This window comes from Canis lupus, chromosome 4 (genome assembly GCF_048164855.1).
Source record: "Canis lupus baileyi chromosome 4, mCanLup2.hap1, whole genome shotgun sequence".
Lineage (NCBI taxonomy): Eukaryota > Metazoa > Chordata > Mammalia > Carnivora > Canidae > Canis > Canis lupus.
The window spans coordinates 3987057-4012880 of NC_132841.1; the positions used below are offsets into that span (position 1 = coordinate 3987057).

The 25824-nt window shown below is 44.3% G+C and overlaps 1 protein-coding gene and 1 pseudogene across 1 annotated transcript in view; one reads left to right on the forward strand and one right to left on the reverse strand.

The window, feature by feature from the left end:
• Window positions 1–25824, reverse strand: part of RYR2 (ryanodine receptor 2) — a 753550-nt gene that overhangs the window by 685962 nt on the left and 41764 nt on the right. The window lies entirely within an intron of this gene.
• On the forward strand, window positions 20658–22163 carry LOC140631650 (prefoldin subunit 5 pseudogene; annotated as a pseudogene).

Here is a 25824-nt window from a genome sequence, read left to right on the forward strand (position 1 = left end):
AATGTTTTAACGTTAACTTATGTAAGTCCTTGATCGAGAGCTATTCCAAACCCTTGGGGGAAGAGAACTGGAAATGTCAATCAATACATACATGTGCACATACCACAACTGGGGCTGACAACTATCACAGTTCACCAAGAATAAGGTTCATAAAACCTTATTGACCAGACTTCCAAGGCTGAAATCCAGAAGGTCTCAGGCAGACCTGGGTGAGTTGGGTCCACTGTCCCCCAAGCTTGGAAAGGGGAAATTCAACAATATCCAGGAACTATCTTAAAATTCATTCAATAATTCTTTACATGTGTAACACCTCAGGTCCTCCAAAGAAGAGTCCTGCGTAGGGCAGAAACAGCCCAGCTCCGGTCTCTCTGCAAGACTTCATCCTTGTATGGAAGCAGGCCAGGGAGAGAGTGGGCTGGGCATGACCTACAGCATATCTGAAGGTCCAGCAGCTGGAGGCTGCCACCAACTACTCTCTCACAGCAGGTCTTCCAGAAAGCAGGGGAATTAGAGTGGCAGCAGACCTCCATGGCTGCCATGTGCTTCCTGCCACGTACTTTATTTTGTTCATTAGAGAAAATAACATTTTGAAAAGAGAGGTTTTAATTTACAAGTAACAAAGGTCTCTGCTAGGCCCACATGCTAAACTAAAACCAAATTGGCACTAAAGAAAGAACTAGAATTCCATTTAGTATAGGTGTATTTTGCTTTTCCATAGAACCCCAATTTTGAAGAACTGTCTAACCAGATTTTTCATTGTTTGAGAACTTTCTAAATGCCACTTGAAGAACTTAAGGTATAAGCAGTGTTGCTAACACTTTGTATCATCTAATTTATCAGTTTTCAGTCTATAATTAAATTTTAGTCTCTCCAAAAATGAAGCCATTCCCATCATAGTAGGATACCTTCAAGGGTTACTCAACAGTTATAATCTCAATGTTAAAAGAATGAAGCATCAAGTTACAGGATCTGCAATTTTAGGTGTTTGGAGGGGTTTTTTGTTTGTTTTTTAAAACAGGCTTTACTAAATTATCACTTTGCTTAGTTATTTCCCATCTGTGACTGGCAGACACCAACAGCAGACCAAGCTCACACGGCTCAGTAGATCAGAATCTCTAACAAAGTCAGATCTGTTCAAGAAGGCCCTACGATCACTCACAACCAACCCAACCCCTGGCCTTGGAGGCAGCTTCCTTAAAAAACAACTTTCTAACCTCAGCCAAGTAAAACAGTGCAACTAAGATAGTAAAAAAGCCCGATGTCTTACGAATTCTTCTGGGCTCTTCATTCAAGTTCATAGTTTCTCCTCTTTCTGGCAAACACCAAGCAAATTCCTCTCTCTATAAAATGCATATGGAACCATCAGAGCCAGCAGAGACCATACTTCCTAGAAACTAGGCTCTCCCATAGTTTTTCTTCCCTCTCAGCGTTCAACGCTGCTGGTTTTCTTGAAGATCCCCAAGTTTCCTTATTCCACTTTTAAAAACTCACCTGGGGGATGCCTAAGTGGCTCAGTGGTTGAGCATCTGCCTTTGGCTCGGGGTGTGATCCTGGGGTCTTGGGATCGAGTCCCGCATCGGGCTCCCCGCAGGTAGCATGCTTCTTCCTCTGCCTAAGTCTCTGTCTCTCTCTCTGTCTCTCATAAATAAATAAAATTTTTAAAAAACTCACCTGGTTACAGAAATCCTAAGTAAACACATATGTGTTTTCCAAAGTGAGAGCCCACAGACCACAAGGTGGCATAGCTCAGAAGACACAGAATGCGGCAGGCATAGTAATGGCCCCCCAAAGATGCCTGTGGCATAATCCCCAGAACTATGAATATATTACCCTTCTTGGCAAGAGAGAATTAAGGTTGCTAATCATTTCCTTATATTTCTTAAAATAAAGAAATTATTTGAGTAGATCCAATCTAATCACAAGGGTCCGATAATCACAGGAGGAGGAAAGCAGACTGAAAGCAGACTGAAAAGTCAGAATCTTGGGATGTGAGATTTTAGCTGGCTACTGCTGGATTTGAAAATGAAACAAGGCCAAGGAATGCAGGCAGCCAACAGAAGCTGGAAAGACATGAAAACAGATTCCCTCCTAGGATCTTCAGAAAGAATGAAGCCCTCCACCATCACGAATTTAGCCCAGTGAGACCCATTTTGGACCTCTGAATTACAAACCAGCAGGATAATAAACTTTTGTTTTTTAAGCCACTGAATTTGTGGCGATTTATTACAACAGCAATAAGAAAACTAATGCAGTGAGCTGCCTATTTCTAAAGGTAATCAAGCAGACACTGGTCAACTGTGAGGACATCACAGAAGTGAACCCTGAATTGAGTGACAAGTTATAACAGACTTCTACAACTCCTTCCAGTTTTAACGATCTACAAGTTAATATTTTCTTCTAATTTCCTAACATAAGGTAGCTGACTGGTTGGAGGCAAGTCATCACAAAAATGGGCCATAAACCAATGACCAGACCAGTTTGTTTCCGGACTATGACCCATCACTCACTGAGACTGCCCTCCATCTGCAAAATAGAAATCCCCAGCTATCTAGAAGCATTTCACTTGATATCCTTTATAGTGATGACACATAGGAGGATAAAAGTTTCTCCTACAAAGAAAGAAACAACTATGGTTTTTAAACGTATACTGAGGCTCTGCTACAGCAGTACTTTTAAAAATAGTAAAAGATTTTTTTTAAATGAGAGGTCTTCATTAATAGGATTAATAGGATAGTTTCAAAGCAGAAAATATGAGAAAATATCCAACATAAAGTTAGTATTATTACATGATTTTTTGTTTGAGCTCTGCATGAAGTGTGCATGTGAGTATGTGTGTATGTGTACACACTGATCAACATGCAAAATACAGTTCTTACTATGGGTCACAGCCCAAAAAGTTTGAAAGCGACTATAATAAAAAAATAAGAACATATCATTTAGAATAAAAGGCAAACACGATCTTGGATTTGTGTGTGTAATACAGTTGCATCATTCAAAACTGCTGAAACACTGACATTTGTTCATTAATGAACCTCAAGGAAGATATAAATGTCTTTCCATCTCAGTCTCTGGAAAATTCATCTTGGCCCTTATACGTAAGGTTTTCATTGGAAAACAAAATTTTTAAGACCAAATGTGTTAACTTTCCATAAAAATCATTTGAGGGGACCTGGCTGGCTCAGCGTTTGGGCAACTGCCTTCAGTCCTGGGATCCGGGATTGAGTCCTGCATCGGGCTCCCTGCAGGGAGCCTGTTTCTCCTTCTGCCTAGTCTCTGCCTCTCTGTGTCTCTCATAAATAAATAAATAAAATCTTTAAAAAAAAAAAAAAAAAACTAAGGTTTATAAGATTCTCTCTCTCAGCCTTTCACTACCTCTCTCCTACAGTACCTCAATGATGGATGACAGTGGTTCAGCAACCCTCACTACAAATTCTGGAAAAATCGGAGGAATTGGTCTGGATCAGGAAACTCAACTTATCTGGAGTTTATCTTTCCCTTATAACTAAGTTTTTGCAGCCTCCTCCCTGACCAAGAAAACAAAGAAAGGAGTTGAATGTTCTTCCTTCAATTACTCTTCAGCTGAAGGAAAGAATCTTGTACAGCACCAGCCACAACGCTTGGCACTAAGCTGGTACTTAAAAACATTTGCTTATCTACCTTCCCCTGTTTCTCCAGGAGCCAAAGTAATCCTTTTTCATTTTCCTCCTTGACCTAAATACAACCTAAAAAAGATGGCATTTGTTGGTCGATCTGTCTGTAGTCTGCAAATTGCATGAGCTTCATGTGAGATATTCATCCTTTCTATTGACCCTTACAAGTCAGTACCATGCCTTCTACAGATCACCTGTGTCAGAGGTCTGATTAAACACACATGTGCACACACCTAGCCCGCAGGTTACACCTGCATTTCTAACAGATCTTTGGGTTCTAACAGGAGATAGAAGCTTCTCCTTCTTTGCCTGCACAGCTGCCCTCCTGTCTAGAAAGGTCATCTTCTTGGATGCAGCTCACAGCCTCAGGAGGGATGCGCATGGCACGAAGGGAAAGAACGTCTTACAGATCTCCAGATACCTGGCAACCAGCAGGGCCACAGATGCACCACACAGACTGTTCTCATAGCTACTCAGAACTCCATTTTGGAAGGCCCTTAGCCCTCATTAGCCCTAATCTATTTAGGAGAGCCAAATCAGGTAAAACATCAATAGCAACAGCAAAAATAATAATACAAAGCTCCATGAAGCATATTTAGCCTCAAATCAACCTAGTAAGGGAGGTTATACTATTAACACTTAACCAATGAGGAGACCAGGGAGCCTTTAAGGCTTTCAGACACTTATCTGTCACAAAGCTACTTAGTGGAAGAACAGGACCCAAAACAAGCCCAGACCCACCTTAACTCTACTCTGGACATTTAGAGTCACCATATGTTGAGCACTTACAAGATCACATGCATGGGTTAAACACTTCACACACACGGTCCCTTTCTAGACTCATAACAAGTGTATCTTAAAGATGAATCAGCTACATCAAAACTACTAGATTTCTGACACAAATTTAAGTGGAGCTAAATAGTGCCAGGTTGTTGGCATTCGAAGCTCATTTCCCAACCACTGCAATTCCTAAGGTACTTTTTGATGGGAGGTTTAAATACTATAATAATAGCCAACATTTATCAATCTCTTACTATATGCCAGACAATGTAACATGGACTCCAAATAAATTATCTCATTAATCCTCCCAATGCCCCTATGATTAAGAAACTACTATTAAACCATCTTATAGCTGATAAATTTGCTAAAGGATACGAAGTGACGGAGGGACAGGAGTCAACACCAAGTGGTCAGATTTCCAAGACCATAAAAATAAACCTCACACTACCTTAACTCTGTTTCTAGGAGCAAGCACCTGCATATTTGGCCTAAAGTATTTGTTTGTACTTGGGGAAAGAGACTGCTTGATCCTTTAACAGCACATGTTAGGAGAAATAATTTTTCACTTAACCACATACACGTGAACTAAGCCCAAAACCATGAATAATAGTGATCACACTCTCCCTCTGCCTATGTCTCTGCCTCTCTCATGAATTAATAAATAAAATCTTAAAAAAAAAAAAAGGAATAATAGTGATCACAGATGAGATCCAGTGAGGAAATATGGTTCCAACTGACAAACTTTAGAGACCCAGGTGAATGGGGCTTTCCTCCAGTTGTCCCTCGTACTGAAAGGCTCTACACTGCAGGCCCTTCACTTAGCACAGTCCATTCTTCTGGCCCTGACTTCAACGGATAAAATATGAACAGTAGAACAACCCCATGCCCACGGAGGCCAACCTAACCTTTCCTTCCACTCACCCAATGTGTGTAGAACTCCTAAAAAAAACGGACCACCCTTACAGATGGACCCACTGGAGCCCAGATAGCCCATCTGCCATGGCACCTGCAGGTCTGTCTCTGGATACCTGGAGTCCAGTCTGTTCTGACCAGCCGAGGATCCAATGCTTACTCAGGTGGATCAAGATAGGAGCACACACATGCATGCGATGTTAGTATGGATCCACTGTCTTATTAGTTTTCGAGGTTTGCTGTGGCAGAGTACTACACCCTGCTGGCTTAAAAAACAGAAATTAAGTCCTGGAGACTAGAAGCCAGAGATGAAAGGTGTCAACAGGGTGGGTTTTTCCTGAGGTCTCTTCTCCTTGGCTTACAGATGGCCATCTTCACCCTGTGCCTTTATATGATCTTCTGTGTACCTTAAGTTCTTCCTACAAGGACACCAGTCATACTTAATTCTAACTTAACTACCTCTTTAAAAGCCTGGTATCAAAAGAGTCACATTCTGAGGTATATGGCTATTAGAACTTCAGCATACAAATTTCAGGGTCACCTAATTCAGCCCGTAACACCCACATTAGAAACAAACTTCTTTGCAACTGGTCAGAACACCTGCATTTCAAGTTCATTTTTTACAAAGGATTTTCTTTCCTTTTTCATGTAAATTAGGTCCAAAACATTAATTTAGATTTCTTTAAATATTTGGCCATAATCATTTGAATACTGTTAATAAGTAGAGAGGAAAAAAATCCCTGAAAATATATCACCCCTTGGACCAAACAATTCCACTTGTATAGAAGTACTCTGAACATTTATATTAAAGGAAATTCATCCTATTATGCTTTATACTAGCAACCTGTAGAAACATCCATAAAATGTCCAGCATTTAAATAATTGATTAAATTATGTTATGGCATCGTATACAGCCATTAAAACTTAGGAATAAGACTGAGAAAAAATTCATAACAAAGTAAAAAAATAGGATTTATGAAACTGTTCAAAATGAGGCCATTTTTTAAAATAAAGTATATTCATATATAGTATAGGCATAGGGAGTATGCCAAAATTATCTCAAGGGTTAGGGAATTTTTACTGCTTTTGTTAGCTTTTTAAAAAAAATTTTAAAAGAGGAAAAAATATAATCTGGTCTTTAAAAAAAGATTTTATTTATTTATTCATGAGAGACACACAAAGAGCGGCAGAGGCATAGGCAGAGGGAGCAGCAAGCTCCCCAGAAGGAGCCCAATGTGGGACTTCATCCCAGGACCCAGGGATCACACCCTGAGCCAAAGGCAGAGGTTCAACCGCTGAGCCACCCAGGTGTCCTAAACTGGTCTTTTTGTTTTGTTTTTTAAATATATTTTTTTAAGATTTTATTTATTTATTCATGAGAGACACAAAGAGAGAAGCAGAGACACAGGCAGAGGGAGAAGCAGGCCCCATGCAGGGAGCCCGACATGGGACTCAATCCGGGGTCTCCAGGATCACACCCTGGGCCGAAGGCGGCGCTAAACCACTGAGCCACCAGGGCTGCCCTAAACTGGTCTTTTTGATTTGGCAGTGTGATCTTGGTCTAGGTACCCCAGTCTCTGGGATAAATAAAGTATTCTCATCTAAGAGGTGAAGATGTTAAGTCCTTTTGAAGTACTTCTAACCAATGTATTCAAAACCTGCTTTCAAAGTAAATTAGTTACAGGGGCACCCAATTGGCTCAGCTGGTTAAATGTCTGCCTTCGGCAGGTCATGAACCCAAGGATCTAGGATCGGAGCCCCTACGTTTGGCTCCATGGGCCTTGGGGAGTTTGCTTCTCCCTCTCCTTCTGTCCCTCCCCCTGCTCATGCTCTCTGTCTCTCTCAAATAAATAAATCTTAAAAAAAAAAAAAGAAAAGAAAAGAATTAAGTTACATGCACACATATACACAAAGCACTTTTTTAACTGTGGTTAAAATGCACACCATATAAATTTTACCATCTTAACCATTTCTAAGTGTATACTGCAGTTGTGTTAAGTACATTGACACTCTTGTGCAACCAACCTCCAGCACTCTTCTCATCTTGCAAAGCTGAAATTCCACCCATCAAACAACTCCACATCTTCTCCTCCTCCAGCCCCTGGCAACCACCATTCTACTTACTAGCTCTATTAATTTAACTACAGAGTAAGTCTTTTTTGACTAATAAGCCTGTCCCTTGGAGGCAGTGACCATGAATAATTTTATTTTTGTTTCCCCAGGGCCAAGCACAGCATCCAGTACACAGTTGAAACAAATTACTGAATGATGAAAACACCAGCTGCTTTGCTACATCTGGGAAATGTCTTTGGCTTCCATTATGTGGCTTCCATGATCTGGAAAAACACTTTGTACTAAGTCTGTGGGAAGGACTATCATCGTCCATGTTGGTAGCTCCCAGCTATAGTTTCAGATGCACCAGGGAATCTAATTCAAGAAATTTCTTTAGGGGCAGAGGTACAGCAGAGGTTTGTAAATAGGGAGAAACACCTGGTTGTGTTATTAGTTAGATAAATATAGTAGTAGCACTGTGGAGGATGGACAGGTTTGGTGGAGGGGCTCCTTTTTCTGTTTGATCCTCTACTTCAATTGGGTATCTTTGGATTCCCTCAATGAGGTTAAGGAAGGCCTCATGCCAGGGCTGGGATGTTGGTCATCCTTACAAAGAGTTGGAGTCTGTGACTGATTGGCTATTGTTTTAATCAGTTTTCAGCCTTTGTGATTTTATAGCATGTGATGTTTTAAATAACTGCAAACACCCTTTAAATAACTGCAAACACCCTTTCTCCCATTTCAAAAGAGCTTAAAGGAATATGCACACATATAGGCGCATATATGACTACAGAGCCCAATGTGGGTCTGACTACAGAGCCCAATGTGGGTCTCGATCCCAGGACCCCAAGATCATGACCTGAGTTGAAATCAAGAGTCGGACACTCAACTGACTGAGCCACCCAGGTGTCCATCTTCTCTTTTCTTACGGGCACACACATTCTTTCACTTTTCAGCCAGAGACAAGAATACACAAGAAAAGTCTTGTTCAACGTACAAAACTAAATGATCCAGTGAAGCCAAAAAGGGCAATATGTTAACATCAATATCACATTCACCCTTCCTATGTAGAGTAAGCTTGATTTAAAACATACGCACATACACACATATACACACACAACCTGGGGCAAAGTTTGAGAATTTATTAAGTTAGCTTTACAGCTTTTGAAGAATAACATTTCCCACCTGGAAGCAGCACTGCCTACAAGCTTGTCCTCACCCACAGGCTTGGCTACCTTACACCTCTTTTGGTCATCAAAGCTGAGTTGTAGTTTTGGGGGCTTCATCACATTTTCTGCATGAAAATGAACTTTTGTGTTTAGTAGTAGTTACTAAAACATCAACTTCATTTCCAGAAAGAACACTAGCATCTCCACAAGGAAAAATATTCTATCATGTCTTCTAAAGAAAGACTTAACAAAACTTCCCATTCTTTTTTTTAAACCACACTGAGTATTCCTTTGTGTGACAGTCAAGCTGAGATAGGGGCTCTTGTTTCCAGGAATTAGCCTTGTGGTGTAGGGGCTGCTCTCTGCCATCCCAAGAGTGAAGAAGGATTCTCCTCCACATGGGTCAGAGACTCCTGCTTCCTGCACCAGACAGTGCCAGGGAAGCCGACTGACCCCCAGGAGCAGAGGGCTGCCAAACGGCCCAGCGTCCTCACTTCCCTTCCCTCAGGGCTACGACCTGGCCCTCCTTTCCTTCCCCACCCCTTTGAATTCTACCTCCAAGTCTGGGAACCCTCTGAGTCCTATCACTTGGTGAGGACTGCCATACCCTTTTCAGTTTTCTGAATAAGCTTTACCACAAAAAAGTGCAGTTAAAAACACATTCAGTCATTACGTTCTGCTTAACTGAACCTTTAACTGTATTAACTCAAATAATCCTTCCAACAACCCTTGGAGCAAATACCATTCTCATGCCCATTTTACAGAGTAAGAAGCTACCAAGGCTCAGAGAGACTGAGTGGCTTGTCCAAAGTGGTGAGCTGGGACTTGAAGCCCGGCAGTCTGGATACAAAGCATGGGCTTTTACCTTCTAGGGTAGACCACCCCCACAACCCCGATACTCTCCTAAACTACTATTTCTCAGTGAAGTCATGCTCCATCCACCCTAGGTCTCTTTCCCTTAAGAGCAGGTTTTCCAAAATGATTTCCCAGTGGTGTAAATAAAAGAACAGCAGCTTTTTTTTTTTTAAGATGTTATTTATTTGAAAGAGAGATCATGAGAGAGAGCTCATGCACACAACCAGGGTGGAGGGGCAGAGTGAGAAGGAGAAGCAGGCTCCCCGCTGAGCAGGGAGCAGGATATGGGGCTCAATCCCAGGACCCTAGGATCATGACCTGAGCCAAAGGCAGAAGCTTATCCAACTAAGCCACCCAGGCGCCCCAAGAACAGCAGCTTTTTTTTTTTTGTATTTATTTATTCATGAGAGACACAGAGAGAGAGATATAGAGACACAAGCAGAGGGAGAAGCAGGCTCCCTACAGGGAGCCCGATGTAGGACTCGATCTCAGGACCCAGGGATCACGCCCTGAGCCAAAGGCAGATGCTTAACTGCTGAGCCACCCAGCTGCCCCAAACAGCAGCTTTTAAAAATAAATATTTACAAGTTCTGACAGGGCTGCAGTGTCCAAAGTATCTCACACTCTTTCATTCTAGAATAACAACTTCTATAATTCAGTAACACGTGCTAAAAGGTGAAAATGTCTTCAATTTCCATATCTTTGAAAACTTCCACGTGGTAAAAGTCTTTCGTTAATCTGGGACTTTATGTAAAAAGTCATCTGTGCTGATTAAAATTTTAAAGAGAAAACCTTTTGTATATCAAATTTAACATTTTTGATAAATAAGAAAATAAACAAAGAGAAAAAGATTGTCAGCACTGAGGTCAGTCTTTGTCATTGTGAAAAGACCAGGTCTTGGGGGGGACCCTAGCCTCTTGACTTTTCGCCCCTCTCTCAACACCCCTGTGAAAATGTCCAACCAAAAGGAAGCACTTCTGTACAACTTAGACGTGAATTAAGATCAGTTGCATTATTGTGTTTCCCAGGGACATCAGTATTTTCAAAATACTCTGTGAAATAAAAGTCCTCTGCTCCTCCACAAAGAATTGCCTGGTTGACCTTGTGTTAGCTGGGCAAACAGCTGAGAGAAGAAGCAGCAATATGTGTGTCTGTTTGGAGCAAGAAAGACACTGAGCAGGTGTCACACCAAGACCACCTGCTCTGCCCAAGCCTAGGGCCCTCCTGAGATTTTCATTTCCCTCACTTCAACAAAGTATTAAAACTACAGCATTTGGTTAGGAAGTATTTATTCTCATGTGATCTTTAAAAATAATGTACTTAGAGAAATCAAAAGAGAGGTGACTGAAATTCATTTCTCTACCACCCGCTAGGTGTTAGCCTACTTAATTCCACCTTCTAACTCTCTCTATTTCTCTGCCTGCAAGATTCTGGTCACCTCCCTCATCTCACAAGTGTACTACGTGCTTCTTGACCCTACCCCATGGCAATTTCAATTCCACTCCATAGACATCTATGGGGTGCCCTCTTCAGACCGGCAACCATGCAAGGTTCTGGTAGACGCTTTAGTATAATGTGACCCTGACCTCCAAGGATCAGCCACATCCTTGCATGACCACATGACAGAGTCCTGTAACAGAGGAACCAGCAATGTCCTATTGCCAGTTGCAGGGGTAAAGTTCCCTTTCCAAGCTTCCAAAAGCAGAACCTCAGAAATTCTCAATACCCAAAGAGCAGGGGTTGATTCTGCATCCTACAGATTATTGTGTCTGTGATGCAGAAAGTACCAAGCACATGTGGGAAGGAGCATACAGCCGAGACAGTGTGAATGCAACCCTGGTAAGATTCCGGGAAGCTTATAACACGAGGCTCTGCGAGGTAGGGCACTTAGGGATAAAAAGCAAACAACCAAGATACAGAATTAAGGATAAACCAGCTAAACACAAGAATGACAGCAAATTACACGGTGAAGCATAAACTTAAATACGAGCCAGAAACTCAACTGTTATTTTAAGAGTCGGCTACGTGTCATGAAGGAATCATGGGCCCCATTCCTAGGAGCCTTACATCCTCATAAGGGAGAGAAATCAGACAAATGTGGACCCCTGGAAATGTAAAACTGTAACAATTACTAGCGGTAGGCTGGAAAGGTGAGCCCTCCTGTCAGAGGAAAAAAAACATTAAGCCACTGGATTCCATAAATTTGCCTAGAAGGGGTAAGCCATTAACTAATATTTTTAAATGGTGTAGTTTAGAAAAAAAGAGGTTGGGTTAGACTTCTCCTTGCCTAAGACATAGGCAGGGAAAAAAAAAAATGTTGGAGGGGCGCCTGGGTGGCTCAGTAGGTTAAACAACTGACTCTTGATTTCAGCTCAGGTCATGATCTCAGAGTAATGGGATGGAACCCTGAGCCCCTCGTCGGGCTCCATGCCCAGCATGGAGCCCGCTTAAGATTCTCTCTCTCCTTCTTCTACCCTGCCCCGCTGTGAGTGTTCTCGCTCTCTCTAAAAAATAATAATAATAATAATAATAATAATTAATTTAAAAAATGTTAGTGGTAAAGGTAAGCACCTTTTTAAAAGGAACCAAAGATTAGAGATGAGGAAGAGGAGGAAAGAACTCGTGATAGGGGCACTTCCTTCCCTCAATGCACCCATTACCTCACTTAATCCTCCTGACCAGCTACTGGGGCCATCCCCAACCCTCCACCCACTGGCAGAATCACCTGCTAGGTGTCTATCTGACGGCTGCTGGGACAGGGGGTGCCACCAGAGTACCAAACGAATGTGGTGCCTGCTTCTATGGAGCTTCCCGTAGCATGAGTTACATTTCATCATCCCAGATTTACAGGCTGAGACATCCAACCCTACAACTCACCCAAGAGCCTACGGTAGAAGGTAGAGCTCATATGGGGCAGAACCAGGGCACAGACTAAGTAGGTTTATGGGACCAGAAATTCATGAGCCTTCTGTGACCCTATACGGTCACTGACCAGAGAGATAAAAAAGAGCAAAGACTAAAGAGCATCCCAAAGGTGGTAGGATCTCCCACTGGTTATTTTCCATTTCTACTTTCAGGTCCTACTCTGAAGCACATTTTACACTCAGGACTTCAAACTTTTACTTTCCCTCAAGAACTGCCTGAGAAGCCACATGCTCACAGCAGTGGCTGCTGCCTGGGCCCATCGAAATTCTCGGTCGTGCCTGGAAGACACTGTGGGATGGCAGAGGCGGGATGGAGTGACATATATAATCACTTCCTCTTGGAAACAAATATAGTAACTTCTCCTCCATCCTCTGCTGCTTTTGACAGAAAGGAGAGCAAAAGAGGACAGTTGGAGCAGATAATCCTACAACTAATTCAGCATGGGGAGTGCCATGAACATCCCTCTAAGTTTGTTCCTTGTAGCAACCTGACAGAGTAGTATCAGAAATCTTACCAAGTACACACTCAAAACAAATATTCACAGTAAGTATGTAGTCTCGGCACTCCACCCTCTAATTCCTCCTACAGGAGGCAAATGTCCAGAGAAGGGCTTTAGTGTTGAATTGAAAAGCCCAAAATGGTGCCCTTTAGGATAAATCCTCACACCAGGGCTTAACACCTAATCTAAATGCAGTTTCAACCTCCCCCAGAAAGGTCTTCTTAAGGTTGGTCAGGAAATTCCTAATGAGTGCCAAAGAGTCTCCCACAGGGGCCCTTTCCATCCTGTAGGGGATGAGGAGGTGATCTGCATGACAAGACCCCCTGCCCTCCCCACTAGAGAAAAGCCACCCAGCCTGGAACAATCCTTTTCTTTTGCTAATAACTTTCCTTCCCCACTGTCCTTCCTATAAAGCCTCCCCTTTACTTGCTAGATGGGATTCTACCCAATTCATGAATCATTTAGTAAAGCCAGTTAAATCTTCCAAGATACTCCATCAAATTTTGTTTTTTAATAACAGCTACAGGGAGGCGAGCAGGCCTGGCACTGTTCACAGAGGCTGTGAGTTTGAGATCCATCACCCCGATGGACCTTGATAATGACACCTACAGCTAGTCTCAGGGAATGGAGACACACAGGTTACCTGGGGAGGTGGTGGTCCAGACTCCCACATGGAGGCATCCTGCAACACAGCCGTGGGCGCAGCAGTACACAAAGATAAGCCAACGTTGAATCGACATCTTAGTGTGAATTAATCCAACGTAAAGTTGGATTCCACACCAGGACATTCTCTACCACCGGAGAGAGGAAGGAAGCAAGCGGTGAAGAACAAGCATGATAGAGCAACTCTTAGCAGGAAGGCAGGAGGGGTGCACCCGGGACAAACTGAACTGGCCAGCTCTGCTTAGAGCAGTGCTTCTTAAAGTGCGGTCCCCAGACCAACAGCATGAGCATCACCTAGAAACTTGTTAGAAATCCACCCCAGGCCCTCCTAATCAGAAACTCTGCTTTAACAAGCCCTCCAGGAGGTTCTGATGCTTGCCTAAGTTTGAGAACCACTAGCAAACAAAGGAGCACAGAACACTTAGTTCTAGGACTCTACGTTTCTAGAAGGAAAGTTACTACAAGATATGAAGTCTCCAATATTCATACCCTTGGAAAGCACAGCAGGGGGATTAGCCTTTCTCAGCTTAGCAAAAGAGGGTACAGCTGGCCATTCATGCATCTTAGGGTGAAACTCTGCAACCTGTAATATTGGACAATTCTCTCAGAGCTCGAAGATGGGTCCTATGCCGCATAAACACTGCTGAACACCATAGGATGGCAAAAGGCCCTCCAGGAGGTAACCTTCCCCCAGAAAGTAGCAGAAGGCCGGTGATCATTTAATTTCCCCATTTCCCCCACGTGCCCTAGGACGCATGTTCTAAATTTCCAAAATCAATAGAGTTGCACCCCTGCTGTATGGAGGAGATGCTGCCTGGCGCCCCACTGACCAGGCCCGCTGTAGAGGCCCTTCTGGAGAATTGGCAGGCATGTTGGTGGCTTGAGGGATGCGAAGTACAGATAATCAGATACTGTTTTTAGATTTTCCAAAACATACAGCTAACATCACAGACGAAAATCAATGCAAGAAAAATTTCTTCCTTCTCAAAACCCTTTTCTGAGTATTCAGAATTTCACTGCATATTCCTTTGGTAGCTTAAAAATTCTTTTTTTCAATTTAAAGGAGTTAAATGAGGGGCATATGGCACCCTCCTGCAAAATTTTTTGCAACCTCTGTGAATCCATAATAATTTCAAAATCAAAGTTTACATATAAAATGTAAAGAAAGAGAGGGTTAGGTTTTCCCCCTGGTTTTATATATATATGGTCAAGTGCTCACAAGTCAAAAAAATTTTTTTTGGTGGTTTCAAAATTAAACCCACTTGCTCAGGTCTGTGTAAAACAATGGCATCGCCAGCGTGACCACCAAGGGATAATTCAGTGAGGTGGGTCCCTAACTAAACACCATCAGGTGTGGGTGCACACCCTGACTGCACTTCAGAGCCCGCACCCCAAAACACAGAAGCTGAGTTAGCTCAGAAAACCTGAAAGTGTAAAAGTGGAGACAAGAGACAATATTGTAGGACTCCTAGGAACCACTGCCCAGATTTTCCTAATCATGCAAATCAGATGGGGTTTGGAGGGAGAAGGCTTTTCCCACTCCTGACTGCCAGGAGGAGGGACAGGCCCCAAGCACACTCCCGGACTCTGTGTCTCCTTCCTCCCTCTTCACCTGCAGGGACAACTTCTCTGACAGATCTGGGGGAATGGCCCCCTTCCCCCTTTGGATGTGTGCTTTTGCAGCAGGCAGGGCTCTGGTGCTGCTCCAGGGCCTCTGCCCCATGGAGGCTCTGCTCAGGACTCCAGGCAAACAAGCCTCATTCCAGGAATTCAATCAGCAGACCTCTGAGGCTAGCTGACTTAACACAACACCCTCCAGCCAAGCCTCTATTAGGGAAGAAGTGACATTTTGTCCTAGTCATTGTTTTTCTTCTCCGTTGGCTCAGAACCTGGGCAGGAGAGAGGACTCAAGGGCAATGGGCTCTCAAATACCTCCCCCAGGGGTGCTCTAATGATGCAGATTCCTGGGCCTTTCCCTGTGGGTGGGGGGCACTGCTTAGTTAAGTCTGAATCTGCATCTAATGCTCTCAAGAAGAGCCCAGGAGATTCTCATTATCTGGAAAACTGGGGAAATACTGTCCAAAAGAACATTCTAGTATTAAGTTTCCCAGTTATGCAAAATTTGGGTATATATGAGCCAGCTTCCCTGAGGTTTACAGCATCATTGAGGAGTTCGGCCCGAACCACTCCCACTCTCAAATTAGAGAAACTGAGGGCTAGACTGGCAGCTTTTTGCCAAGAGGTAAAGCAGCCGGCAGAGCAGTTTTCCAATGACAGCTCCAGGGATGCAAGGAAGGCTAGGGAAAGTCAAGGTCCATCTTGAAAGTGTCCAGGGCCATGGAGAAGGCTGTGCCACGGGGGCAGAGGCTCCCCGAAGTGTCATGCACCCCCAAGCCCCCCAGCTCTCTGTATCCCTGTGCCCATGCCAGAGCCCAAGCGTGCTCAGGGGCAAGACACCAGGGATGGAAATCACCAGCGCTGAGCCAGGAGCCAGAAGCGTGGCACCTACTACCTGTAACAGGACAAGGTGTGCTTATAAGCACCTCAGAAAAACTACCGTCACAGGGAACGTTTTCTGATAAGCAAGGAATCGTACCTGGGGATTCACAGCACAGCACCCATGACCTCTAAGGTAAGGACAGAGCACTATGCAGTCAGCTCCCACTGTCACTGACATTTTGATATCCTTCCGTAACACGCCAGGCTATTTTAAGAGATGTAATGATGTTTATTAGAGACTTCATGGGTTCACTCCTGACTTTAGTCCTCCAAATCTACTTATCCCACAGGGTGTTCGATTTCTTATTCCAATTTAACCTCTGCACAGCTGGCGAAGGGATACTGTATATACACCACACTGAGAAATCCATTTCCCCAAGGGCAAGTTTGTTCTCCAGACCTCTCTCCCGAACCCCCAAACTAACCACCTCCCAGCAGCTCCAAGACGGGACTCCCCAGCAGATGTGTAAAACATCTGCGTGTCCAAAACCAACCTCCTCCACCCGCAGCTTAGCCCCCTCAGCTGAGGGCAACCCCACCCACATGCCAGAACCTCGCAGAAACCAGGCTCCTCCTCCTCCCTCGGCCCCCATCAGAACCAGCAGGAAATCCGGCCACCTCTGGCTCCCCAAGGCAACCAGAGTCCTGCCACTTTGCCCCTCTTCCACCTGCTGCCACGGGGGATCCTGAGACCCACGCAAGCTCCTACAGGGAAGCTGCTCTCCCCGGGCCCCTCACCTCTCCACTCTCTATTCCTAACACGGCAGCCAGACAAGTCCTTCTAAAATGGAAAGGAATGAGTCCCCCTCTGCTCAAAGCCCTGCAGTGACTTCCTGGATGCTACACGCAGGAAGCCGGGTCCTCTGCCCTGCTCCTCTGCTCCTACTTGGACTCTCCAGACACACTCCACCGTTCCTGCCTCTGGAAGGCCCCTGCATTTACTGCCTGGCATCCTCCAAGTCTGCTCAAGTGGCACCATTTAAAGAAGACCCATCCTGATGACCACGCATTTTAAAATCATAGTCATCCTCTCCCTTCAGCCCCCTTATCATGTTCTATTTTTTTTTCTCCACAGTACCTTCTAATGTAGCCATGCAATTCATTTAATATGCTTATTTTTTTAAGATTTTATTCATTCATGAGAGACACAGAGGCAGAGACATAGGCAGAGGGAGAAGCAGGCTCCCCACTGAGCAGGGAGCCCAATTCGAGGCTCGATCCCAGGACCTGGGGATCATGCCTTAAGCCAAAGGCAGACACTTAACCACTGACCACCCAGGTGCCCCTAATGTTTTTTTTATTCTGTCTCCCACCCCACCCCCACCCCACCTCCAGAATCCAAGCTCCATGAGGGTAAAGTGCTTATTCAACAATGTATCTCAGTCACCTAGAATAATGCCTCGAAGGTAGCAGGTGCTCAGTAAACCCCAGAGTCTTCCCCAAGCACAACCTGAAGAAAGCAGCCAAGATAGCAGGGCATTCGGCCCCACTTGGCCCCACCATGTTCGCCAGGCTGGGAACCTTCTCTCAGGAGGAGGCATGACCCACATGCAGGGAGGGAGTGGCAACCATTATCTAGGATCTTACATACAAGGTTCCAGAAGGCCTTTCCATTCCAAAGTTTCTCCCCCAGGAGTCCCAGTGAGAAACCAGGAATGCTTGAAGGAAGGCAGGAGCCACGAGGAGGGATTTATGAGCTAGAATTATGTAGACAATCGCCTAGGAAGACTCAGGAGGGTGGGAAAAGGCATACAGTTTGGTAGAATAGAAGAAAAGAGCCCAGAGAATGATGCCAAGCTCCTACAGGGCTGGGGATAGCTGGCGACAGCTGAGGGGAGTTCCTGAGCACCAAACATTAATGCAAGAGGGACAACACAGATCCCCAAGATCCAAGTCTCAAGCAGGCATCTACCAGGGATAAGAGGTTACCGTGGCCCCCTCCCAGTCCTACTACAAACAAAAAGGGTAGGAGATGGGCCAGAGACAGGGAGCCTCATCCTGGTCCAGGTGAGAAATGGCGGGCTGACCTACTGCACGGGCAGTAAAGACAGAGTTAGTGTCACAAGAGATGGGGAACCCCCTGAGGATCTTCAGCCTGGGATAATATGGACCAAGAAAGGCCTGGGTGACCACAGAGAGAGAAGCAGACCAGAGGCAGCCAGAGTTCTTGGTTGCAAATGAGAAAACAGTTAACTGGGCCAAAAGCTGAGGGGTGCTCACAGGTTGACAAGGGGGCAGGGGGGGACACCTGGCTTGGAAGGAACCCAAGGATGCTGATGGCCAGAACAAGGCCCACAGCCAAGAGTCACACAGGAGCAGTTAAGATACCCCAGTACCAACATCAGAGTGGGTTCTAACCCGTGCCCTGGCTCTTCATGTCACTGACCTGAGGCCCTGAGGCCCAGGCCACAGTCTGGTTCTGAGACCAGGTCTGTTCCCTGGGCAGCCAGCCTCTCTCACTGTTAGTAACTACATTACTAAATAAGCAAGACATGGATTTGGATTCGAATTTGGAAGGAAAAGCCCCTGATGGTAGGAGAATTGTTGGGGTGTGTGTGTGTAGATGCGCATGCACCAGGGATGGGGTTGGGGGCAGAAATGCATTCTTGACCTTTCTGGGTGTCTCTGCAAGTAAAAAAGTACCACCTCTCCCCTTAACAAACCCCTGACTCTGGGCAGACTGATGTATTCCCACTCCCATTCCCTATCCTCTTTGGGTGTTGTCTCCCACCTGCTGTCCTGTTCCCCATCTACCTGCCTACATCCTGTCTAACCCTTGAGGGCTCACCTCAGCCATCTACTAAAAACAGTGAAAAACAGGTAAAAAGTGCCTTTTGTGTCATTCTTTAAGAGTTTCCAGGGTTGCGTGGGGGCAAAACGTGCTTTAAACAAGATTGAAAAAAAATTAAAAATAAAAAAATAAACAAGATTGAAAACGCTATAGAAGCAGGAATTCTCTCTCATGCTGCATGTGTGTATGTGGGTATGTCTGACCTCCACAGAACCTAGTAAGTGCTCAACAAATCTGTAACTGACTGATGAGCTAAAAGAATGGAAAACAGAAATGACACTGCTCCCTCACAACAGAAATGACACTGCTTTCCTGTTGCATCTACCCAGAAGAAAACAAGTCTTATTTGTGAGGTTTTCTTCATTTCAGGTGAATCTGGCAGGTACTTGCTCTGGAAGCAACAAAGGGATGAGTCTCAGAGAATGAAATGGCAGAGGCAAGTGTCTGAACTTCCTTATTCAGTGAGCAGCAGACCTGGAAGTCAAGGCCAGCTCTGCCAGGGAGGTAGATGGGAGAGCTGTCCCTCCAACAGACAACAGGGCCATTAGGAAGCAGGCCAAACACCAAGAGGGAAGCTTCTGGACCCTAAAAGGAAGTGCCATCATGCAGCACAGAGTCAGAAGGCCCTGTGAGACCCTGCTGTCAGCTTAGGAGGGGCGGTGGCAAGCCTAAGCCATGCCAACAAGCCCCTTTGGACAGACCATGCAGGACGGAGAATGGGGCTGGGGTGAGGAGAGACTGAGATAGGCTGGAAGGGGTGACCAAGAGGTCAGAGCAGCAGGGAGGGAAGAGGTGCCATGCAAGGAAGTCTCTTCTGTCCTCAGTGGCCAGGATGACTTCAGAGAGACCCCAAAGGGCCACATGAAAAGATAAGAGTCAGTGGCTGACCCAAAAGCCCCAAGAATTCCAGGTACACATTCCTTTCTCGCCCTGGCTGCTGCTCACGGAGCAGCTGTCCATTTACATTCTAGCTGGGGAACTCTCTGGAAGCCCAAACATGCAGGAGAGGCTCAGTGCAGAACCTAAGAATGAAAGAAGGAAGTTCACTCTTTCACCTTATGTCTCCTTCTCTGCTTTTCTATTGTCCTCTCTCTTATGTCACATCTTCTCCCTGCCCCTTATTTTTTTCCATAAGTGGTTCTTGAAAAGCTCTGAACTTGTCCTGATGGGGACCCAAAAGAAATGGAAACAACCCCATTTCTAACCTAAGCTGTCAGCAAGGCAGGTGGGAGGACCTGAGGGGGAAAGAATGGATGGAGGTGGCAGCTCTCCTCACCCTGAGAACTGAGGGACATTGCACTTGATCTTGAGAGCGGGGCTCCAAGGCCAGCTCCGCTTCTAACAGGCTGCTTACCCTGGAGGAAGTTATAAAAAAAAAATTCCTCTCTGCCTCAGTTTCCATATCTGTAGAACAGAAAAAAAAAAGAGTGCTTACTTTATAGTATTTTGGGAAAAATATAAAACCACTTAGAATAGTGACTGGCACTAAATACCTCTTCCTTCTTTCACTGCCCACCACCACCCAAATAAATACTTAAATATTTGTTTCAAAATGCAATGTTTATCAGAGGGAAAGCATGTTCTATTGATCCACTACAGGGTGTGTGAAACAGAGTAGGAGTATTTATCGATCATTTGTCTCTCCATGTATGCCTCATCCCTGGATTCATCCTGTAACCAATGGCATGGAGCTATAGAAGCCACTGAGGCTGGCCGGCCACCTGAGGTTCTAGAATGTGGGGAGAACAGCAATCTCTGAACAGCTGGGCTGAGTTAACCTAAATATTGTCTTTACATTGATATTGCATTTTCTGAGGGTTTTTTTTCTCTTAATATTCACACTATTTTCTCATTGGTAAAAGATGATTGTTAAAACCATTCGTTTATCAGAGGGGTGGTGGGACTCAGAGTCCATGCAGGTAAGGAACCCAGGAGGCTGTCGGATTCTCTCTGTATCACATGTAGTGGACACAGCATGTGATTCTGGGGCAGAGACATGGAGAGAGACATGGGCAAGGGGGAGGCTGTCTCAGCCTAACTAGTCAGCAGGGTCCTGTCTGAGTCTTCCGGACTTTCCTTGTGGACTTCCCTTGTGGTCAAGAACATCATGCACCAGGGCCCCTTCTCTCTTCCGATATCTTATGGCACAAGTGACTTTCCCTTCCAAATATTCTTCATTTTCAAGGTCTTAAATGCCATTTTCAAGCATGAATAATTAAATTTTTACCATTCCTATGGGAAATAAATAGGGAGCCAAAGAGACCATCAGAGCTTATCTTGGCTTTTATCTGAAGTACAAAAATTTTAATGCATACATTTTAAGAAATAAATTGGTAAAGGAAATTCAATCAGAATTCAAATCATGAGCCAATATATTCATCTAAAATACAAATGTGCCCCCAATGAAATTACAGCAACACAAAGGCCAACAACAGGACTGGGGGCATTTGCTTGCCAAGACATCACAGAATGTAAGGCTTGGTTTCTCCAGGTCTCCAGCACAACAGATGATCACTGCCAGTGGATGAACATGGAGTATATACTTGGTTTAAAAAAAAGAAAAATCCCCAAAAGGGGTTTAATAAAGTCTTTTACATAAGCCCCACATCCTCCCTGCCAAAAAAAATAAATAAAGCTGCTTTCATTGTATTATACAAGATATTTTCCTTTTGTCATATCCTTTCAATCTTTTATAATAGAAGGTGGTGTTACAAGGATCCCTGAGAAACAGAAATTGGTTTTAAGTAGAGATCTTTGTAAATATACCAGAGACCCAGAGGCCAGACTTATGAAAACATATTTTTTTCTTATTTAACCTGATTTAAGCAACAGAATAGATCTCACAGTCACCCAATAAAAGAACATCAGTTCTGTCATCTGGGGTTCACTTCCTTATTAAAAATTATCAGTCAATTGGCATCGCTGAGTAGAACCTGCCACAGCTAGAAATGCTTATGAACCAGCCAGTCCAGGAAGTGGAGCTCTGGTCCATGTCTGCTACCCAGCTCAGGGTGGTACAGACCAAGTATGTGGAAGACCAGGACAGCCTGCTCACACCAAACAAGAGCAATGAGGGGAAACAATGACTCGTCCCACCAACGGGCTCGGTGTCCAGTCCCTGGGAAGCTGTATAATGTGGAACATGTACTCATCAATGTGGGAACTGGCTATTATGTAGAGAAGATAGCTGAGGATGCCAAGGGCCTTCTCAAGAAGGAGACAGACTTCCTCCCCAAGCAAATGGAGAAAACCCAACCAGCCCTGCAGGAGAAGCACGCCATAAAGCAGGCTGTGACGGAGATGATGATGAGCAAGAAGACTCCCAATTCACAGCCCTGGGGGCAGCTCCGACTACTGCCAAGGCCTGAAAGCTTGTTTCCAAGTGGGGCAACGGGATCCTGCTTCCAGGGACCTATGACCTTGTGGCCATCGCTTCCCCAGGGTCCTAATGGGTCTTGTGTTTAATGCTAATAAATGTGCTCACTGAGCAGAAGAAAAATTAATTAAGAGCATGAAGAACCCAACAGAATAGTGTTCTGGATTCCTTAATTCAAATAGTTCAGTCTCTTCTCCTTTTAACTCCAGGCTTTAAATCTCTGTACCATTTTTCAGAGTTTAGTGCTGATGGAAAAAGGTCAGTCTGGCAGCTCTAGAGAATTCCACTCTCTATTTATTTATCTACCTAAGGGACATAGTTTGGATCCTTTACTGCACTGGAATACTTGAATCATACCAGTTGGAATATAAGCCATCCAGAAGTTGAGAAAGAAAAGAAAATATATATTCAAGCTAAAATCAATCTAATTTTAAAAGAAGGCCATTAGTCAATTCCAATTTTAGTAAGGTTTTGAACAAACAGGCTAGACAAAAATAGACTAAAATCAAAAGTGCGACTGTACAGTTTTCACTCTGGACTCTAGTCCCACAGCTGGCTGAGGGGCAGGACATCCACTCCAGCGCCTTCAGGTATAAAACTCCTAATTCAATACAAGTTAAGAGAAAGGCTTTCTGAAACACAGAAAGAAAAAACCCCCAGACAGAAAGGGGGCGTGAGCTATCACCTTCTAGCAGCTAGGTCCTAGAAGACACACGTCCCAGACGCGCTGGAGAGCTTACTGTACTCTTCTGGAACTTTCATCTCTTGTCCATGTAATTTTACAGTTACTTAATTTTATAGTTAAGTAGCTTCAGACTTCTTTTTTCTGAAGCAAGTCACCGAAGACATAGTAACAACATAAAAGTCAACAGTACTCCCAGATACCATTACTTCAGTGAGAAAAATAAGATAGATACCAATATCTATTCCCTCGCCAAAAGGCAAAGCTGATCAGGAAAATGATAACTGAAAAATATGTAGTCCCAAGGACTTTAAGCTTTAAGCCCTGTTATCTTCCAAATGGTGCTGTAAGGAAACTATTCTCCTAGGAACCACGAACTAGAAGTGTTAATTTCTGGTTTAAAAAAAAAAAAAATCAACATAGGAAGTAGGAGTACAATGGCAAGAGATGGAGAAAGGGGTTGCACGTGATTTAATCCCTAACAAAACAAGTCCAGGGAGAGATTTCCCAGACTGGTAGTTGAACAGCAAAGGGCACTCTTTCTTCCATGGACAGTATTTGAAAAAGGGCATTGTTTAATATTATAAACTCAAAGGCATGTCCCTTCTGTTGAAGGAAGACACTGTCAAACCCAGTTTTCATTCCTCCTTCCCATAAATCCAGGGCTGTGAAAGTCTATGAAAACACAAAATAATTTTCAGGATCCCAGGAGCCACGTCCTTCACCATTTTCCTGTGACAGTTTGTAAGTCCAACTTGTCACAGTCATTCATTTGAAGACTCAGACCTCTGCATGGAAAAAGGAAAACCATTCTAGTAGAACAATTCAAGTGAAACCTCATTTTCTCGGGGCACATGCTGTCCTTCCTGCCTGCAATGTCCAGAGTTCAAGGTCAACCATAGTCTACTTCCCTGTATAGCCAGCTGACAGCCTTATCACATGCTGATTCCTCTTGCCTGAGCTGTCACCTGAGCCAGGCTGACCCATACAATAAGTAGTTCATATGATGCCTACTGCATGCCATCTTGTTTTCTGATTGATATCCTTTGCATACAACTTCTCCCCACCTGGGAGCACTGCCTGGCTTTGGCTGGTTGGTTATGCTTCCCAAAGCCTCATGGAAGCAAAAAAAATCCCCCTCACAGATGGCACACTAACAGTTAGTTCCTTGATCTCCAGTTACCAGGCTAGGGGGATGCACAACAGCTTGCCCACAGGGCATTTCCCTTTAGGGAGAAAGAGGTGTCGGTAGCCTTGCTGTCAGCTAAAATTATGACAAATAACCTTTTTATTGTGTGTAGCACTCTTCCGCTATAGAGTGATTTCAGACAAGGTCCCAGTAAAATGTTCCACTTTTCCCACATGCTCAGGAGAATGGTCATTCTGTACCTTCTGAATCATCTTTGTTAGAAGAGTGCTACACAGCCCTACAGAAGCAGCCATGTAAGTATGTGGCACATAGCTGGAGTATTTATAGTATTCCAGCCCAATTCTAGCTTACATAATCCAAGTTTCACATTGGAGCCAAGGCTTCCCTTTGCAAGGCAAAGTGATTAAATTTACAAATTTTATCTCAGATACCCTTGACATGCCCTGTGCCTCTAAAATTTTAAGGAAAAACTGCTAAAGGGAGAAATGATTGCTACTTCTATGGTATTATTTTTAAGACTGTAATTTTCTAGCAGCATGTGGTCTAGTGGCAACCCCGGCTAACTCACCATCCCAACTTTGTGCATACTGTGCTTTTCCTGCTCCTCTGTTCCTTCTCCCCGCTCCAGTCTTATGGTGCGGACTCTCCTGCGCCCCCATCACAATGCCATCAGCTGGCAACCATTAGGTGGGCCCGGAATCCACCCCATCCTGCTGTTCTCCAACCTAAGGAGAGATGAACCACTACTCTGCTTCCGTTCTCTCCTGCCCTGCCAGCCAAGAAAACTGCCCATCCAGTCCATGAATCCAGAAGGTGAAAGAAAAAAATAAGGACTGTGGAGTGAGACAGGCATGGGGAACCCCAACTCACAACTTACAACTTTCTACCTGTCCTTTTTCTAGAATTTGGGAGAGAAATTGGCCAAGGGAGAAATCCAATAATATTTCCAATATTTTAATTGGCAGTTAGAGCCTGAAGAAGGTTGTTAACCTCCCTGAGCCTCAAAAGTCCCATCTAGAAAATTAGGCTAACACTTCTCTCATGAGGCTGTCTTAGGTTTCTGTGACATAAGCCATATAATGCACTTTACATGGCACAAGGCACCTGTTAACATCTATGTTATCTGCCACTATTGTTTCGAAAGACAAAACAAATGTTCGCATTTGCAAAGCAACAGGATGCTCGATAAAATTAAGTCACCCTGTCAAACTATTTATTGAGCACCTTCACTGCTCTGGTCTGAATGTTTGCGCCCATCCCCAAATTTGGATGTTGAAATCCCAACCCCCAAAGGTGACAGTATTGGGACTTCAAGAGTACGTCAGGAGCACAGAGACCTTGTAACCTTCCCTCACCCCATGACAACACAGCAACTGAACAGGCTCCATCTATGAATCAGAGCAGTGTCCTCACCAGGCACCAACCCTGCTGGTGCCTTGATCTTGGGCTTCCCCACTCAGAACTGTGAGAAATAAATGTCTGTTGTTTATAAGCCACCCAGTCTGTGGTGTTCTGTTATCACAGCCAGAATAGTCTAAGACTCTCACATTCAAGGATTGTATCAAGCAACAGAATCCCCAACCCTCCCCCCAAAAAGGAAAAAAAGATATTTATGTTCCTTGCTCATAAGGATTCCATTCCCTAGTAGGTGGGTGATGTATGGGATACACTGAAAAAGCACAGAAGAGTGTTTGGACATGGTGCATAGAGAGGAAGTCAAAGTACAAAGGGTGTAGCCAAGCACCTACACAAACAATAGGAGGTGGCAATTATTTGCAAGAACGAAAATAATTTTTTGGAGTTGTTGCATGTAGCAAGTCT